The sequence below is a fragment of the Macrobrachium rosenbergii genome, chromosome 5 (assembly GCF_040412425.1).
Source record: "Macrobrachium rosenbergii isolate ZJJX-2024 chromosome 5, ASM4041242v1, whole genome shotgun sequence".
Taxonomy (NCBI): domain Eukaryota; kingdom Metazoa; phylum Arthropoda; class Malacostraca; order Decapoda; family Palaemonidae; genus Macrobrachium; species Macrobrachium rosenbergii.
The window spans coordinates 5,801,883-5,820,784 of NC_089745.1; positions in this window are offsets into that span (position 1 = coordinate 5,801,883).

An 18,902-nucleotide genomic window follows, 5' to 3' on the forward strand; every position below is an offset into this window, starting at 1 on the left:
ATTATTATTATTATTATTATTATTATTATTATTATTATTATTATTATTATTCTCTTTCTTTCTTAACATTTTAAAGAGTTTTTTTTATTTTACTTTATTGTATTTTTTTTTTTGCAGCCAGTCTCGAGTGAATGAAGCAGTCGCCTCCTCCTCCTCCTCCTCCTCCTCACCTTTCACGCCATCTGTCGCCTCCCAAGCCATCTCCCGAGTCATCCATCTGGTGTTATTGTTGTTGGCCCCTCCATCCCCGAAAACGTAATTACCGCCAGCTCCGGGATTCGTCGTCTCATAACGCATCCGGCGATGAACTCTAATGAGCCGATCGTGCGGCATTCATTAACCGCGAGAGCCTCTCTTCTTCTTCTTCTTCTTCTTCTTCTTCTTCTTCTTCTTCTTCTTTCCATTTGATATGGCTACCCCTCGGCCTCACGACGAAATCGTCGCACCGGCTGCGGAGCTTTTTGGCACATCCTATTTTGCCCGGCTCCAGTGGCCATCACGTTCCCTTGCTTCTTGTCATTACTGCTTGCACGACTTGCTCAATTTCACTCACGATTCTACTTCGCCACCCCTTCCCCCTCCCCCTCTAATATACCAGATTCACAGACCCTTTCCCAACGTGCCCCACCCCTGCCTGCACTTTTTAACAGGCCTCATGAAGATCACGCCCCATGATGGCCCTCTGCTGACCAAAGACTCTCCAATCATATATTATAACTTTTACCAGGACCTCGCCTCTCCTCTTTCAATGCCTTACTGTGACCCATTGCCCATTATAACAGACTCGGAGTCTCTAGAACATTTTCCCAATTAGTCATTTTCCATTCCTATTCCCAGCCTAATCCACACCAAACCCACCTTCCCTCCCACACCAAAGCCCTCCCCTTCCCAACACCAAACCTCCCCTCCCTCACCAAACTCTCCCCTTTACCAACACCAAAACCTCCCCCTTCCCACACCAAACTCCTCCCCTCTCCCATAAAACCCCTCCTTCCCACACAGACCCACCCACCCCTCCCCTCCCCAAAACCACACCCCTCCTCCCCACACCACACCTCCCCTCCCACACCAAAACCTCCCCCTCACCCACAACCCGTCCCCCCTCTCACCAAAACCTCCCCTTCCCACCCAAACTCCTCCCTCTCACACCAAACCCTCCCCCTTCTCCACATCAGATCCACCCTCCCTTTCAATACCAAACCCGCTCCCCTCCCCCACACCAAAACCCCCCTCCTTCTCCCACACCGAAACCTACCCTCCCCAAACCCCACCCTCCCACACCAAACCCTCCCCTAAACCCCCTCCCTCTCCCACACCAAACCCACTGCCCACCCCCACACCAAAACCCACTGCCCTCCCCCACACAAAAACCCATCCATTACGGACTGTTCACATGCATACGATTCGCATGATCTAGCATCAAAAACGACCAGTCCCTCTCTTCAATCTCGTCACGCCGCAGTTTACTTTCGCCGAAGCGATAATAAAGCAAAATATTATACATCTACAATATTATACATCTAAAATATTACATATCTAAAATATTACACATCTATATACATAAGAAACTCGTTCCTACTCGGCTCCTTCAATTTATATGTGATAGTTGCCATGTTAATCACGAGGGTGAAGAGTCCGCCATTACATTTCGAAAACTGGATCATTTTCAGCTCAAAATATGGTGTAAGTCATTACAGTAAAACTTTTGTTTTGAGAGAGAGAGAGAGAGAGAGAGAGAGAGAGAGAGAGAGAGAGAGAGAGAGAGAGAGAGAGAGAGAGAGAGAGAGAGAGTTATCATAATTTTTCATTCAGCTTTGAAAGAGTATTCATCTTCGTAAAAATTCCTTGAATTTTGAGAGAGAGAGAGAGAGAGAGAGAGAGAGAGAGAGAGAGAGAGAGAGAGAGAGAGAGAGAGAGAGAGTTATCATAATTTTTCATTCAGCTTTGAAAGAGTATTCACCCTTGTAAATATTCCTTGAAAGAGAGAGAGAGAGAGAGAGAGAGAGAGAGAGAGAGAGAGAGAGAGATAATAATTTTTCATTAAGCTTTGAAAGAGTTTTTATTCTTCCTCGTAAATATTCCTGAATTCTGAGAGAGAGAGAGAGAGAGAGAGAGAGAGAGAGTTATCATGATTTTCATTCAGCTTTAATAAAGAGTATACATCCTCTGTAAATATTCTTTGAATTTTGAGAGAGAGAGAGAGAGAGAGAGAGAGAGAGAGAGAGAGAGAGAGAGAGAGAGAGAGAGAGAGAGTTATCACAATTTTCCATTCAGCTTTGAAAGAGATTCACCCTTGTAAATATTCCTTGAATATCACAATTTTCCATTCAGCTTTGAAAGAGTATTCATCCTCGTAAATATTCCTTGAATTCTGAGAGAGAGAGAGAGAGAGAGAGAGAGAGAGAGAGAGAGAGAGAGAGAGAGAGAGAGAGAGAGAGTTACTAAGTTGAGGCACCTAATACTTTTCCCTCTCCTAACAATTGTTACATAGTGCAACTGCGAGGTTTCCCTTCCGTTACATCTTTCAAACCACCTTTACTTTCAATTTTCCTTTCCGCGCTGAATGGCCTTATAGGTTTCAGTACTTGGCCTTTGGCCTAAATTCTGTATTCCATTCCACTCGACTGGGTTGGTCCTACCACTTAAATAACTGAATACGGGAACACAAGCAATTAACTGTTTACAAATTAGTTTTAATATAGAAAAAGCTGTAATTAACGATATCATCTATACATCCACGGAAGGGTTAATTGCCTAGAGAATTCAGTACCTACATAATAGGTTGAATTGAACTGAATATAGAATTTAGGCCAAAGGCCAAGAACTGGGACCTATCAGGTCATTCAGCGCTGAAACGAAAATTGACAGTAAAAGGTTTGAAAGGTGTAACACGAGGAAAACCTCAAAGCAGTTGCACTATGAAATATTTGTTAACAGAGGGTGGACAGTGAGATGGAAGAAAGATAATATGAACGGAGGTACAGTAAAAGGAATGAACAAGGTTGCAGCTGCGGGCCGAAGGGACGCTGCAAAGAACCTTTAGTAATGCATCCAGTACACCGCATGAGGTATACTGACGGCACTAACAATGATTGATGATTATATAATTTGAAAATCCCTCCAAATATTTTTTTGTTTTAAACCAAAGAAGACGAGGGTTCATGATTTGATAATTTGAAAATTGCCTCAAATAGTTTTCGAAAGGTTACTGTAAGAGAAGGTCAAGTAAAAATAAGATAAAAAACCAAATCTGTTTTTTAAACGAGAATAATCTCGAGCCTCTAAGGGAGATTACTACCACGACAGCAATCCACAAGAATACATTAATTCACATTTAATATACTGTTATTATTGCTACGGTGGCTCCATCGACCATTACTATATACCTTTAAGAAAAAACTTGGTGGTCCCTAATCATGGTTATAAAGCCAGTACAAAATACCCTTGGCAATTACGCTATAAAAACTTGAATTTCTGAAAACTGATAAAGCCTCAATAATTACCTCTCGAGAGAATATACTGCGTAACTATCCCTCTGTCCTAAAACATTAATATTAGGTAAAATTATCATTTCGTCAGACCATTCACTAAAACCATGCCATTCCGTTTTGAGTTTTCTGTAAAAGAAAACTATTGTGCCGGCTTTGTCTGTCCGCCCGCACTTTATTCTGTCTACTTTTTCTGTCGCTCTCAGATCGCTACTGAGGGTTAGGGCTGCAAATTGATATGTTGATCATCCACCCGCCAATCATCGGACATACCAAATTGCGCCCTAGCCTCAGTAGTTTTATTTTATCAAGGTTAAAGTTAGCCATGATCGTGCTTCTGGCAACGCAACAACACAGGCCATCACGGCCGGCTAAGAGTTTCATGGGCCGCTGCTCATAATGCATTATACCGAGACCAACGAAAGATAGATCTATTTTCGGTGGCCTTAATTATACGCTGTAGTGGCTGTACAGAAAATTCGATTATGCCGAAGAAACTTCGGCGCATTTTTACTTGTTTAGGTCTTGCAACAAAACACTTTAATCATTCCTTAATCATCGTAAGAATAAAGCACATTCCAGCGGACCAAAATTTCCAGTACGCTGCCTACAAAAATCAACAATATCTCACCCATAAAAACATATCTTTTTATCATTATCAATAAGGAATAAATAAGGGTAATCAACAAGCACTCGGGACGTAAAATCTAAAACTTCATTGCCTATAAGTTCCGTGGTCACTTTATTAACTATTTTCCATTGGCGCTTGGAAATAGGAAATACAGCTTTAAAGAAACTCATGATAATGGGCAAAAACAAGTCCCGTGGTTCATATTACAAAACGAAACACGCGCATGGTAAAAAAAATAATCGACATTTGAATCCTGCAAGTTTGCCTTATAGAAAGGTGCTTGCTTCTAGAATAAAACCTGTAACTAATTGATTTAATGATTCTACTTGAGCTCATGAACGCGGCAAGATTCACATCAAGGGCAGGCAAGAGTTATAAGATCAGTTTCTACTTTCAGACATTGCTGAGCCATGATGGTCGTCTTAGAATGCCAATTTCAGAGGGAAGCATAACAAAAGAACATCTACACTCATATACGTTAACCTATTATCTTCTAAGATCTGTGGTTAGTATTAAAAACAAGTAGAAAATGCTCTGAAGTTTCTTCAGCGCAGTCGAGTTTTCTGTCCAGTGGTGGCCTCAGCCAAGGCCCATAAAACTTTTAGCCGCGGCCCACGAACTCAGCCACGGTCTGGTGGTGGCCTATGTTGTTGGTACCTATAGCGCTGCCAGAAGTACGATTACGGCTAACTTTAACCCTAAAAACATTTTAAAAACTGCTCAGGCTAGAGGGCTGCAATTTGGTATGTTTGATGATTGGAGGGTGGGTGATCAACATACTAATTTGCAGCCCTCTAGCCTCTGTAGTTTTTACGATCTGAGAGCGGACAGAAAAAGTGCGGACGGACAGACAAAGCCGGCACAATAGTTTTCTTTTGCAGAAAACTAAAAAAACAAGACAAGGATCACAGCCACAATCATCTTTAACCGGTGAACTATGCACGTGCTCCAAAAAAAAAAAAAAAATGGCTACGTAACCTCATTATCAGAGCAGCGGCCCCTTTCAATTAACGTGACCTCATCACCTTAACTTTGCAGGGGTCCCTTGCATTTTCTGGGCATCGATGTCCTTTAGTGTTTTTCCACCTTACTCTTGCCTCCCTTACAGACAGAACAGAACAGAATACAGAATTTGGGCGTACGGCCAAGCGCTGGGACCTATGAGGTCATTCAGCGCTAAAATTGACAGTAAAAGGTGTGAAAGGTGCAACAGGGAGAAAAGCCTCGCAGTTGCACTATGAATCAACTGTTAGGAGAGGGTGGAAAGTCATATGGAAGAAAGAAAATAAGAACAGAGGCACAGTAAAAGGAACGAAAGGGGTTGCAGCTAGGGGCCGAAGGGACGCTGCAAGGACCGTAAGTAGTGCCTACAGTGCACCCCATGAGGTGCACTGATGGTGATGCTGAAACGGAGGAACCATAACACCAACTTTTTGGAAGCTGAATCCGCAGTTACAAGATGAATGTGGCGGGGACTGTTGGTTTTTCTTATTTTTCATTTATTTATTTTTAGAAAATCCTTTTAAGGGTGGTTGGTGAGACATACATATACATAGACACACACATACATACAGTATATATATATATATATATATATATATATATATATATATATATATATATATATATATATATATATATATATAAATGAATCACGAAAATAGAAACGTGATGAATATATAAATAAGACAATATCCATGTAGGAAAGAGAAACAATGGAGTGCTGCAAGGCCTTTCGACTTACAGTTCTTTACTCAGCATATATATATATATATATATATATATATATATATATATATATATATATATATATATATATAATTTTTTATTTGCTCAGCAACTTAAAAAACATTGCCGTTATATTAACAATATTAAAAAAACACCCACCTTACTATAACCGATACTTGCCCTCATTTCAATACATTATTGTTACCTTTAATACCACTATAATTATTCAATTTGCTTGCAAAACCCCATAACCTTTTGACGGTATCTATTCAATTCTTATAAAGGACTGAAGCTGGAAGTACGAAATTATTACTATTATTATTATTATTATTATTATTATTATTATTATTATTATTATTATTATTATTATTAAGTCATACTAGTGACTTTGTCTTAAATACTTATGAAAACATTATTTATATTCCTTTGTTCGAAAAGCCTTCGAACTTCACCAGGTACAAGCAGACAAGAATTTAATAATTATTAACAATTTATGAGAAAATTGAGAACAAAATGGACTCCTATTTACAGTAAAAAAAAAATAGCTAAGAAATGAAGAAGGAGACGAAGATAAATACATAAGAAATGAAGAAGAAGAAGAAGAAGAAGAAGGCGAAGAGAAATACATAAGAAATGAAGAAAAGAAGAAGGACAAGAGAAATACATAAGAAATGAAGAAGATAAATACATAAGAAATGAAGAAGAAGATAAATACATAAGAAATGAAGAAGAAGGAGATGAAGAGAAATGCATAAGAAATGAAGAAGGCGAAGACGACGGGAAATACATAAGAAACGAAGAAGAAGAAGAAGAAGGCGAAGAGAAGTACATAAGAAATGAAAACGAGAAGACGCAGAGAAATACACAAGGAATACCTTCAAGCCAGGCAATAACCCACCTTGCCAAACAGTGCCTGGAACGTCCCCCTCCCCCTGCCCCCGTGTCTCTCTCTCTCCGAGACCCAGCCCACTTTTAAAACCTTTAATCCCAGACGCTCGAGTGGGCGGGCGAGCGCAAGGAAAACTGTTGCAGCGTAGCCTAAACAGGAATCTAAATGGGGGAGGATTAAAGGAATTTATGTAAGACCAGAAGTCGAAAATTAGAGCAATTGAAGTATCCCGACGGCTGTAATTTGGGGAGCAACAACGGTAGCGTTCTATCCTCTCGGCCATCAGGCCAATAATGGCCACCTCGGCCTCTCTCTCTCTCTCACTGGGCCGGCCGCCATCATCATCGTCATCGTCATCATCATCATCATGCAGCTCCTATAAGACGCCCCGTCAGACACTCGGCTATAATGAACTGTTTAAGAGCCCGGGCAGCAGCAGAAGCGAGACTGTGCTTTTTTATTTTCTTTTTATTTTTACCTTTTAGGCTGACTAATCTAATGGGGAAGCTGGTCGCTTTCAGGCTTTCACTAGATTTAGACGATTAGAAGGTGACCTTTCGATATATATATATATATATATATATATATATATATATATATATATATATATATATATATTTATATATGCATATATATAATATATGTACAGTAATCTATCTATCTATATATCTATCTATATATATATATATATATATATATATATATATATATATATATATATATATATATATGAGCTGTAACGTCTGCGTAATCACTGAAATATTTGGGGCGTCGCCTCAAATCAAACATCCCGAAGGAGGATTCTATAGACCTGTCCGACTACGAAGGGGCCATCATCGTTTTCATGACACTCAAAAGGGGATTCAACATCTAAGTAACTATGGAAAATGGGGTTTTAAGTTTCTGGAACTGGGGAAAATATTTAATTCAACATTTAAGTCACTATAGAAAAAATGGGTTTTAAGTTTCTGGAACTGCCTTGGAAAATATCAAGTCACTATAGAAAAATGGGGTTTTAAGTTTCTGGAACTTTATGGAAAATATCTAATTCAACATCGAAGTAACTATAGAAAAATGGGGTTTTAAGTTTTCTGGAACTAATTCAACATGGAAAATAGTTTCTGGAATTCAATTCAACATCGAAGTAACTATAGAAAAATGGGGTTTTAAGTTTCTGGAACTGCGGAAAATATCTAATTCAACATCGAAGTAACTATAGAAAAATGGGGTTTTAAGTTTCTGGAACTGCGGAAAATATCTAATTCAACATCGAAGTAACTATAGAAAAATGGGGTTTTAAGTTTCTGGAACTGGGAAATGGGGTTTAAGTTTCTGGAACTGGAAAATATCTAATTCAAATTAACTAAGTTTCTGGAAGAAAAATTATGGGTTTTAAGTTTCTGGAACTGTGGAAAATATCTAATTCAACATCTAGTTTCTGGAACTGCGGAAAATATCTAATTCAACATCTAAGCAACTATGGAAAATGGGGTTTTTAAGTTTCTGGAACTGTGGAAAATATTTAATTCAACATCTAAGTCACTATAGAAAAGGGGTTTTAAGTTTCTGGAATGTGAGAAATATTTAATTCAACATCTAAGTAACTATGAAAAATGTGGTTTAAAGTTTTTGGAACTGTGGAAAATATTTAATTCAACATCTAAGTAACTATGAAAAATGGGGTTTTTAAGTTTCTGGAACTGTGGAGAATATTTAATTCAACATCTAAATGGGTAAGTTTCTGGAACTACAGAGAAGTAACTAAGTTATGTTTTAAGTTTCTGGAACTGTGGAAAATATTTCATTCAACATCTAAGTAACTATGAAAAATGGGGTTTTTAAGTTTCTGGAACTGTGGAAAATGTTTAATTCAACATCTAAGTAACTACAGAGAAGAGGTTATTAAGTTTCTGGAACTGAGGAAAATATTTACTTCACCATCTAAGCAACTAAGAAAAGTGGGTTTTTTAATTTTCTGGAACTGAGAAAAATATCAATTCAACATCTAAGTAGCTATGAAAAATGGGGTTTTAAGTTTCTGGAACTGAGAAATATATCAATTCAACAACTGCGTAAGTGCCAAAACAAAGGGATCTTCAACATGCGCGTAAAAGCGTCATAAGAGGCCTCACAGCATCCCTCAGGGAGAGCAACCGCTCGTGAGAAAGAAAATCTCGATGATCATCTTTTTTTTTTTTAGGGAGCAAAGGGGGGGAGGGGGCGAGAATCCCGATCTATCGAAATACGTTCCATCCGCCCCTGCAGGAGTTAACTGGGCGATATCATAATTTCGGGTGTATCGGCAGAACGGAGGAGGAGGGGGAAGGAGGAGGAGGAGGGGAAGGAAGGGGGAAGGAGGAGGAGGAGGAGGGAGGGAGGGGAGGCGGAGGAGGGGGTCACCTAAAGTAAAGCAACGTCAGGAGAAGGTGAAATGGGAAGACTACCGTTCTCGTTCCCACGCTTTGCTGTAATAAGCGTCCTCCCCCCTCCCCCTCCCTACCCGTCACCCCCCCACTCCCAACACACACACACACACACGCACACACACTCCTCAATCTGACCTGAAGCCAGCAAAAACAGGTTTTTGACATTTGGCCACAGTCATTAGATATTATACACTTGGGGGATAGATAATATAAAAGCACCCTGCAGAAGACTTTGCCTGAGCCCGCTGCCCCTGCCTTTTGTTTTCGAACGTGTGTGTGTGTGTGTGTGTGTGTGTGTGTGTGTGTGTGTGTGTGTGTGTGTGTGTGTGAAAGCTTAAAGACGTAGCCCGGATCACCTGTGCTAATTATCACCACGCATGACCAATGAACGCCTTGAGGTCTCGGGACGCTCTCTGGTGATCCTCGAGATCAGGTTAAGTGTTTGCGAGTGTGACTCCGGAGTCCCCCCACCCCACCCCACCCCCCCAAAAAAAAATTACCTCGGCAGATTTTGGTGGCGCCCTTTGGTTGCGTCTTCTGACAATATTGACGATCGGTTCATCGGACGCTTGTTTTTTTTTCCGACGTAATATTTATATAGCCTGTTTATGCTCTGTCAATATCTTTGATAGGATAATTATTTATAAACTGAAAACTCTACGAAAATATGAATACTACTGTCGAAATTATCATCATAAATAACAATGTTTCGACAGCAATTGGTCATGCCTCTTATGAGGAGTTATTTTGCAGTTAAATTATTATTATTATTATTATTATTATTATTATTATTATTATTATTATTATATTATTATTATTATTAATATTATTATTAATTATTATTATTATTATTATTATTATTATTATTATGTTTCCCTCAGGTTCCAACTTCTTTTATGACTTGTATGGCCTTGTGGGCAGTGCCCTTGCCTTTCAATTGAAAGACCTGAGTTCGATCCTGATGTGAGTCAGAAATTTATTCCAGTTCCACACGTGATTGTGTGTTGATTATTTCTATATCATTATTATTATTGAAAGAAGACGACCCTGTAACGAGGCTACAATACCGAGAATTAAAAGCCACAGTAGTGTTAGAAATATTTACGTAAAAAGTTGAAAGCGGAAAGGAGAGACTTTCAGATACTTTCAGACACTGCTCCTTACCCCTCATCATCAAGACTGATGAGAGATACGGAGTAGTATCCGAAAGTCTCTCCTTTTCGATTTTAACTTTGTATATCAATATTTTTAACACTGCTGTGGCTTTTAATTCTCATTATTATTATTATTATTATTATTATTATTATTATTATTATTATTATTATTATTATTATTATTATTATTATTAAACCCTTTTTATATGGAACAAGCCTACGGGGTGCCACTGGCTTGATATTCAAGCTTCCAAGAAATATGGAACTTATTTGAAAGAAATTATAGAACATATAATACGAAGTGCCGAAAGAAGAGCTCATTATCAGAACAAAATATGTTGCAACAATGAATTACTGTTAGAGTCAACGAGTAAATCCAGTTCTTCCAAACGTTAACGGTAATGTCAGTTCATGTAAGATCAAAACATTATATCATTATCACCTAAAATTTTTCCATTACCTTTAAAATCCTTTAAAAAAAAGAGTAACGGATTTAAATCGCTGTTTTGTTTGTCTTTGCAATAAGACGAAAAAGGTGAATCCTAAGCAAAACTTAAGGTCAATAATCTTAAGGACTCTTTCTACAAAAGAACACTTAAAAAAAAGTAAAATGACATAATGAAACATTGCAACTGTGGGATTAGTACAGAGAAGTAAAAGAATAAAAGAATAATTGTAAGATGATGATAATCACGATAACGACGATCATGGTGAAAGCAGGAGGAAAATACGACGGGAGGAGGAAGAAGAATAGGAGGAGGAGGAGGTGATGATGGAGAATAAGAAAGGGCACAATTCATAAAAGAAAATTCTTTACACAAGGATGATAAAAAACGGAAGAATGTAACTGTCTAAACGCAGGGGGTAGAGCCAACAGAAATTATCTCCCTCAGTAGCAGTGCAGGTCCACAGCGTGGGACCCCAGTGTCCAAAACTCACGCCCTTGGATTGGCACCACGACAGACTATAATATTATAACAGGTTCCTCCCGAGGATCCCAGAAGAGTTCAAAAGGTCCCCAAGAGCCAGGCAGGATGCCTCGGACGCGAAAAGGAGGGTGGTTGTAGGAGGGGAGGAAGTGAGGTGAGAGGAGGGGGAGGGGAGGGGAAGGAAGAAGCTATCGGTCGGCGTAAGGGGGTTTTGTATCTGGCCAACCGTCGCCACAACACGTATCATCATCCCAAACAGTTAAATGTCTCGCACCACGCCTGGGAAAAACTTGGGTTCCTCCGGCATGCTCCGTCAGGTATATACTGTTTCCTCCTACCAACCCCTGGCCTCTGATCCGCCACCTTTAGTCGATGACTTCCCAAAGACGTTCGTTCTAAGGTCACAATGCATCGGACCTCTGAGGAGGTGGCGGAAGGAACCCCGAGTGGACGAAATCTTGAGAAAGCGAGCGAAAGTCTCCGCTGCAAGATGTATGGGAAAAGGTTTTTGATAATGAAGCCTGGTAAATTGTGTAATTAGACGGGGGGTCATAAAGGCAGGACCTTACACCCTTCAAAGAAACCAAATGGCGGAGGATGCACCCACCCACGCTGTCACACAGGTGAGATCGCAGGAATTGGGGAAACATTCCCACGTAACCGTCCACTAACCTGAGAGAGAGAGAGAGAGAGAGAGAGAGAGAGAGAGAGAGAGAGAGAGAGAGAGAGAGAGAGAGAGAGAGTTAAGAAAGTACAACCGGTACAAGGTTCTCATCGTTCCCCCACACTTTCTTGTTTGAGTTCTACTCAAAAACATTCTTGTACATCCCACTGCTAGTTTATTAATGTGGTCTGGTCTGACCGTGTTAATATAATTTTTTTTTTATGTAATCTCAACGGAAATAATGATGACAGCCATTTTCTTCATATAATATATTTTGTTACCTATTTTTATCATCTAATAAGAAGTCTTAACACCTTGAAGACAGTCACTTTAAGCCAGTACTTAACTTCAAGACGAGTGAGAAACTTCAAGACCTACTTATGAGGGCTTTGTAACATACAGAAAGAGCCTTCCCATAAAGTATCAAACGGAAATTAAGTTTTTCTCATAATAAAAGATCTGCATAAATATCATCTTTCTTTTCTTAAATAAGTATCAAACGGGATTTAATTTTTTTTACAATAAAAAGTCAGCACAAATGTAATCTCTCCGTTCTTAACTAAGTATCAAACGGGATTTAATTTTTTTACAGTAAAAAGTCAGTACAAATATAATCTCTCCTTTCTTAAATAAGTGTCAAACGGGATTTAAATTTTTTACAATAAAAAATCAGTACAAATATAATCTCTCCTTTCTTAAATAAGTATCAAACGGAATTTAATTATCTTCTCATAATAAAAAATCAGTGTAAATGTAATCTATCCTTTCTTATAGCGTAACCCAAGAAAATCCTTCGCTTAAGACTGTCCTAATGCTATCTACAAAACCAACTTCGAGTAATTGCTTCCTCTGGATTGCCTCGAGCACGCGATATAACTTCCCGCTAGCGAAGTTTGCAAATTGACGTTGGAACTTCCTTCCTCACGAGCGCAGGCAATGTAACTGGCAATTCTACCACCTTGAACGAGATCGCACAAGGTATTCTTTTAATACCTCGTGCGATGCACCTTCGGTTAAGGTGAGGCGGAGTTAGGAAATTGTTGAGTCACCCAATAATTTTCTGTTTATCTGTTTGTATACTGTTGAGCCCCCAATCATTTTCCATTTATTTATTTGGAAATTGTTGAGTCCCCAAAGAATAACTTTTCTATTTACTTATTTGGAAATTGTTGAGGCCATCGATATTTTTCTATTCATTTATTTGGAAACTGTTGAGCCACCAATAATATTTCAGTCATTTATTTGGGAAATTGCTGAGCCCCCAATTCTTTTTTATCTATTTATCTGAAAACTGTTGACCACACAATAATTTTCTATTTAATTGTTTGGAAGCTAATGAACCGCCGATAATTTTTTATCTATTTATTTGAAAATTGAGCCCTCAATAATTTTCTCTACTTATTTGGAAACTATTGAGGCCCAATAATTTTCTATTTATATTTATTTCGAAATTCTTGAGCCCCAATAATTATCTATATATTTATTTGGAAATTGTTGAGCCCCCAATAATTTTTTATCTATTTATTTGAAAATTCTTGACTCCCAATAATTTTCTGTTTCTTTACTTGAAAATTGTTGAGTCCACCTAAATTTTCTATTTATCTATTTAGAAACTGTTGAGCCCATCAATAATTTTACTATTTATCTATTTGGAAATTGTTGAGCTTCCAATAATTTTATTATTTATTTATTTATTTGTAAATTGTTGAGGCCCCAATAATTTTCCGTTTGCTTATTTGGAAACTGTTGAGCCCCAGTAATTTTCTATTTATTTGTTTGGAAACTGTTGAGCCCCCAATAGTTTTCCTATTTAGCCTACTTATTTAGAAATTGTTGAGCCCCCAATAATTTTTTATCTATTTGAAAATTGTTGGGCCCCAATAATTTTCTATTCACTTATTTAGAAATTGTTTAGCCCATCAATAATTTTCTATTTATTTATTTCGAAATTCTTGAGATCCTAATACTTTCTATTTATTTATTTGGAAATTGTTGAGCCCTAATAATTTGCTATTTATTCATTTCGAAATTGTCGAGCCAACAAAAATAAAATTTTATTTATTTATTTGGAAATTGTTGAGCCTCCAATAATTTTGTATATATTTATTTATTTAATCATATATTTCGTGCCTTTCTTTAGTATAAAACTCGTATGTTTCCATAAAGCCGGCGTCAACGTAACATGAACTAACTACATACTACAATTCTAAAGCTTGTCAAGTTTATAATATAACTACAATTAACTTTTTACGCTAAATATTAACTAGTATCAGTTATGATTTTATTTTTAGATTCCAGTAACTTTTTACTTTTATGCATCTGACATGATGATGTCTGCTTGGATTCAAGATTGGCCCACCGTCCAAAAACATAAAATAATTCGGGGAGTGTTTACTTTACACTAACGTCTATACGAAAAATTCAGCCTTTCAACTACATTCATCCGGAGAGAGAGAGAGAGAGAGAGAGAGAGAGAGAGAGAGAGAGAGAGAGAGAGAGAGAGAGTCAACCCGCTGTTTGAATTTCCGGTAAAAATATGAAAGAGGTATCTTTTTTGTGTGTGGGAAAGAAGTGAATTCATCCAGACAAGTATTACACCACACGAGAGAGAGAGAGAGAGAGAGAGAGAGAGAGAGAGAGAGAGAGAGAGAGAGAGAAAAGCGAATTTTCCACTTTAAACTAATAAAATAAAAATATGAAAATATGGCCTTTTTTAAAGAGAACTACAGTCATCTAACCAAGTATTACACATACAAGATTTTCATAGAGAGAGAGAGAGAGAGAGAGAGAGAGAGAGAGAGAGAGAGAGAGAGAGAGAGAGAGAGAGAGAATTCTCCGGATAAATCTAAAATAACGATAAAAATGAAAATTATCTTTTTTCTGGGTAAGAACTTCAGTCATTCAGACAAGTATTACACCATACAAGATGAGAGAGAGAGAAAGAGCCAATTTTCCGTTTGAATTTCCATTCAAAATATGAAAATGAGGTATCTTTTTTTGTGTGGGAAAGAACTACATTCATCCAGACAAGTATTACGCCACACAATATCTTCCAAAAAGATTTTTTTCCTTTTATTTTCTTCAGGTCAGACTTCCCGACGCCCAAGGTGAATCTTGGAAAGGCATATAGCCTATGCCTCTCATTCCACAGAATGACGAATTTACCCATTTCCAAAACGGTCCGCGCCCCCCTACCCACCTTAACCCTAAGGCCATGTACCCCTACCTAATCCTGTGGGCTAAACTTCCCCCAAAACCCCACCCTTCCCAAGGCCTGCATTACATGATGTTGACACAACTGACTGGGCAGAAGTTAGCAGAAGGGGACAGGTTCCGTCGGGGTGTGACGAAAGTATATAGAAACGACCAACATTCTCTCTCTCTCTCTCTTCTCTCTTCTCTCTCTCTCTCTCTCCCTCTCTCGTGTCGCAAAAGACCCTTTTAACACTGTTTGCTCGGGCGTAATTTCACGCACGAGAGAATAGCAATGACTTTCTCGGACTTGCAATCGCTGCAACAACGAGAGAGAGGAGAGAGAGAGAGAGAGAGAGAGAGAGAGAGAGAGAGAGAGAGAGTACTGCATCCCACACAATAGGACTTTTTGATATATATATATATATATATATATATATATATATATATATATATATATATGTGTGTGTGTGTGTGTGTATATATATATATGTATATATATATGTATATATACATACATAATACATATATATATGCATATACGTCCATATATATATAAATATATATACATATGTATATATCTATTTATATATCTATATATACATATATATATACAGAGAGAGAGAGAGAGAGAGAGAGAGAGAGAGAGAGAGAGAGAGAGAGAGAGAGAGAGAGAGAGAGAACCCTATTAGGAATAAGACCCACAAGGAATACATAAAAACCTATTTCTTTTTTGTATTTATACAGTATTTTTCAGTAGCAGTCCCAAGGCATCTTAGAAAGCGTTTTTAATGCCAAGAGTAGTCAAGAATACAGTATCGTTTATATTCTTAGACTTCCTCCGAGTTCACAGCCTTACGTCACTTATCTAAGGATGTACTGTACGGAATTTTTGTAACAGATAACTTTCTCGGGCCTATGTACTTATGTCAACTTCAATTCAAAGTTAGAAAATTTATTCAAGTCCCGTTTTTTTTAGTTTTTTAGTCTCTCCGTCAGCATTTTATTCTGTCAGCCCTCAGATCTTAAAAACTACTGAGGTTAGAGGGCTGCAAATTGGTATGTTGATCATCCACCCTCCAATCATCAAACTTATCAAATTGCAGCCCTCTAGCCTCAGTAGTTTTCATTTTATTACGGTTAAAGTTAGCCATAATCGTGCTTCTCGCAACGATATACGATATGCCACCACCGGGCCGTGGTTAAAGTTTCATGGGCCGCGGCTCATACAGCATTATACCGAGACCACCGGAAGATAGATCTATTTTCGGTGGCCTTGGAATTACACATTCATAGGATAAATTATTGATTTTCAGCATCACACTGTTTCCCAAACAAGAAAATAAACACCAGTGATCACTGCTCCATTCACTCTGCCGAACAATGGATGAACCCCTTATGCAGAAAGACTTCTATGACACTAGTCTCTCCATACACCTACGCAGGAGGCTCACCAGCAGTGTTTTGAACCCCCTACACAAACACTGCACCATTCACTTCTATCTTGTTACTTAGTCTTTAGCCTCCTGGATGTAATGTTGTGGTACCCCCCTTTCCAATGTCTTTTTCTACATCTATCCATCCATTTCTAAGTCTTCCTCTCCCACACAATAGTTCTCTGTTGTATATTCTTTATACCAAGCATCAATCTCCATTTTTCTCCACATGACCATACCATCCCAAAACACTCAGATCCATCCTTTCACATGTACTAACCCTTAAACTACTGAATGTAGGTATCTCCACATTTTTCACCCTTCATAGTCTTCTTACATAAAAATACACTATGAAATAATACATCTAACATTAGTATTCAACATTCACACATCACTTCCACTGAGGAGAGTTGGTTCAACAGTCCCTTCATACATCCCAATCTTGCCTACAATAAAAACTTTGTTTTCTCAATTTTTTTGCACATCCTGCTACCTTTTTTGCTTCACATACTCTTTGATTCACCTCTTTCCTAATGCCACCACTATACAAAATCTTTATTTCAAAATACTTGGAGAATTTCCTGCATCCATTCTCTCACCTCCTACACTAACCTTCACTGCTCCATTTTTCTGGTTCCCATTTACCCTCATTCCCTTAATCTGGCTCACGTTTACTCTCAACTTTCTCCTCTGGTAAACTCTTTCAGTAATCTCTTCTCCTAACCTCTTCTCTATTTCTTTATCCCCCATCTGTACAGGACTTGGGAACCTTTCTTTTATTCACTCCTCTTTTGGCATTTACTATAAATTTTCAACACATGTTTTGATAGATTACATTTTATATATGTATAATGTATGTCAATATCTATGCAAAAGAGCTGGTGACAGAAACGGAATTTTCTAAACTGCTGTACCCGTGGCCACTTTTTCTCTTTTCCTTACAATGTTTATAAGTACATTAATACCTAAGGGAGTAGCAACAAAAATATTATCGGAAAATAATGCCACACATTTCAAGATCTCCCTTGGGGACGTTTGAATATTTTGACTCTCTCTCTCTCTCTCTCTCTCTCTCACACACACACACACACACACACACACACACACACACACACACACACACACACACAGAGTTTAGAGATTTCTGGTGACCAAGAGGACTACATATGAAAATTATATTTCAGATAACGAAGATAAAATCCGATGAACATGGAGTCCTTCTATACAGACAAAGGACCCAAAAAACGGACCTGTAAAGGACCTGGAGGGTGACGGAACTAACCCGGAGGTCATCCTCCCACGCTCCGGGTCCTACCAAATTACAGACAACTCTATTAATGGACAAGGAACTTTTCCACTCGGCGGGGTTCGCGGACTGCGCGCTGCTGTCACCATTAATAACATAAAACAAGGAAGATTGTAATGTAAACGCTGCCCTAAACTCTACAGAATATGGAATTGAGGTAGAGGCTTACCAGTGGCAGTCAACAAAAGGATGAGAAAGAACAACAATCGAACAGAACGCTGTTATTATAGAAGCTTTGTTGTCCCACATTCCGAAACAAAATTAAGGGAAATGTTCACTCTTAACAAAAGAGAACATGTTCATCGCTAATGAACTGGGAAAATTTCCCGAAGCATTATAAATACTCATACAATAGATGAAAGGAAACGAAATAGGAAAACATCGTTATTACGTAATAAAACTTATGCCATCAAATAAAAAATAGGAAAAGACAGAACATTTATCTATTCCAGAATTCCATGACAACATTCTTCTTTGACCTTATTAATCCCACTGTATAGCAGGGTCGGCCGCTCGAGCCAACTTTCTCCATCTTTTTCTATCCCTTGCATCTTCTTCCCCGAGTCCCACCTCACCCATATCCCTCCTCACCCCATACTCCTCCTCCCCATCACTGGCTTGTTCTTAGCTCTCTTGATTGGTTCAACCTCCTTCTTCTTATTACATGGCCATAGTGTCTCAAACGAGCTTCTCAGCTTCCTCCTTGTATCTTGACTCTTCTCCTTTCCAGTAGTGACATTCCAAAGGCTCTGGTTACCCGGACCACTGAGCTGATTAACAGCTTCCCTAGGCTGGTCTGAAGGATGAGATTTATTTTACGTGGCTAAGAACCAATTGGTTACCTAGCAAAGGGACCTACGGCTTATTGTGGAATCCGAACCACATTATAGCGAGAAATAAATTCCTCTTATTCTTCATTGGCCGGTCGGAGATTCGAACTCACGGCCAGCAGAGTGCTAGCTGAGAACGGAACCCACTCGCCCAACGTACAACTCCAAGTGCCCAAGTTTCTGCCCCACACAATAACTGCTAATCATTAATACCGAAAGTTGGGTTCTC